General features: G+C 49.5%; 1 pseudogene; it reads right to left on the bottom strand.

Annotated features, from left to right (window-relative positions):
• Window positions 1-212: 212 nt before the first annotated feature.
• On the bottom strand, window positions 213-1474 carry LOC109575404 (glutamine synthetase pseudogene; annotated as a pseudogene).
• Window positions 1475-2190: the final 716 nt, after the last annotated feature.

Below are 2190 nucleotides of genomic sequence, written 5' to 3'. Positions count from 1 at the left end.
AGCTATGCCTATTGGACAAACACACCTGATTAAATGGAAACAGTGGTTATGTTCCCCTGCCCCCCTCCCAACTAATGCACTAGAATGCTTCAGTGATAGGAAAAAGAAAAGGGCAGGGGTAGGTAGGTGGTTATGAAGTGATTAAGAACTTGACCCCTTCAATCCTGACCAAAGAAAGCAAGAGATATTAACTGGGTGTGAGGAATTAAAAAAAAAAAAAAAAAAAAAGACCTTGATATTCCACCCTTTGAGTTATAGCTATTATAACATTGAGAGGGGCGAGAGTGGGAGTAAGATGTAGAATTAAGAGGGGTTTCGAGGGCTGCAAGTCTAGTCCACTTAGTTCTTGTACTGGAAGGGCTCGTCACCGGTTTCGTTCAGAAGACATGTGCGGATGAGGGCTTCGGTCACGGTGAAGGGGTCACAGTTGGCAGATGGGCGACGGTCTTCAAAGTAGCCCTTCTTCTCCTGGTCAACAGTCCGGGGGATGCGGATGCTAGCACCATGGTTGGCCACGCGGGCAGAGAAGTCCTTGATGTTGGAGGTTTCGTGGAATCCAGTTAGGCGCCGGGCGTTGTCCAGGCCCCCCTTGGGATCGTAGGCTCAGATGTGGTACTGGTGCCACTTGCTTAGTTTCTCAATGGCCTCCTCAGTGTACTTCAGACCATTCTCCTCTCGCATGGCCTTGGTGCTAAAGTTGGTGTGGCAGCCAGCACCATTCCAGTTTCCAGGAATGGGCTTAGGATCAAAGGTGGCGATCACTCCGAAGTTTTCACACACACGATGCAAGATGAAACGGGCCACCCAGAGATTATCGCCCATGTCGATTCCTTCACAGGGTCCTATCTGGAATTCCCACTGTGCAGGCATGACCTCGGCATTCCTGCCTCCCGATCTTGATGCCGGCGTACAAGCAGGCCCGGTAGTGAGCCTCCACAATATCCCTGCCGTAGGCCTTGTCCACTCCCACACCACAGTAGTAGAGACCTTGGGGCCCAGGAAAGCCATTGGAAGGCCAACCAAAGGGGTGCCCATCAGTGCCCATGAGGGTATATTCCTGCTCCATTCCAAACCAGGGGCGCTGGTTGCTCACCATGTTCATTATCCGTTTACAGGTGTGCCTTAAATTGGTCTCTGCAGGCTTTCAGTTGTACTTGAAGACTTCACAGAACACCAGCTTGTTGGGGTCCTTGCGGAAAGGGTCCCGAAACATGGCAGCGGGGACAAGATACATGTCACTGTTGGAGCCGTCAGACTGGAAAGTACTAGAGCCATCAAAATTCCACTCGGGCAACTCTTCTATACACTGGGTTCAGAATCCAAGGTTTGGGTCTTGCAGCTCAGTCCTTCTCCAGTACCGTCGATCCAGATGTACATAGCTTGGACTTTATCGCCCTAAGGTAGGGCCATGTACACCTGCTTGATGCCTTTGTTCAAGTGGGAGCTCGCTGAGGTGGCCATGGTGGAAGGTGTTCCCGGCGCCAAGCAAAGTGGCAGGGCGAGCAGGCGGCGAGAGCGAGGTAAGAAGAGAGGCGAGGAGGACAGGGAGGTGCTGCTTAGACAGCCTGCTCTTCTCCCATTCTTGGCTCTGTCAAAAAGAAATTATTATAACACAATGTTTTAAAGATTTTCAGTTCAGTTCAGTTCAGTCACTCAGTCATATCTTACTCTTTGTGACCCCATGGACTGCAGCATGCCAGGCCTCCCTGTCCATCACCAACTCCTGGAGTTTACTCAAACTCATGTCCATTGAGTCGGTGACACCATCAAACCATCTTATGCTCTGTCTTCCCATTCTCCTCCCTCATTCAATCTTTCCCAGAATCAGGGTCTTTGCCAATGAGTCAGTCCTCACATCAGGTGGCCAAAGTATTGGAGTTTCAGCTTCAAAATCAGTCCTTCCAATGAATATTCAGGGATGATTTCCTTTAGGGTGGACTGGTTGGATCTCCTTGCAGTCCAAGGGACTCTCAAGAGTCTTCTCCAACACCACAGTTCAAAAGCATCAATTTTTCTGCGCTCAGCTGTCCTTATTGTCCAACCATCACATACACACATGACTACTGGAAAAACCGTAGTCTTGACTAGACGGAAGTTTGTTGACAAAGTAATGTCTCTGCTTTTTAATATCCTGTCCAGGTTGGTCATAACTTTTCTTCCAAGGAGCAAGCCTCTGTTAATTTCATGGCT

The sequence above is a fragment of the Bos indicus genome, chromosome 2 (assembly GCF_029378745.1).
Source record: "Bos indicus isolate NIAB-ARS_2022 breed Sahiwal x Tharparkar chromosome 2, NIAB-ARS_B.indTharparkar_mat_pri_1.0, whole genome shotgun sequence".
NCBI lineage: Eukaryota > Metazoa > Chordata > Mammalia > Artiodactyla > Bovidae > Bos > Bos indicus.
The sequence above is the reverse complement of the archived record's forward strand: the minus strand, read 5'-3'. Positions and strand labels throughout refer to the sequence as shown.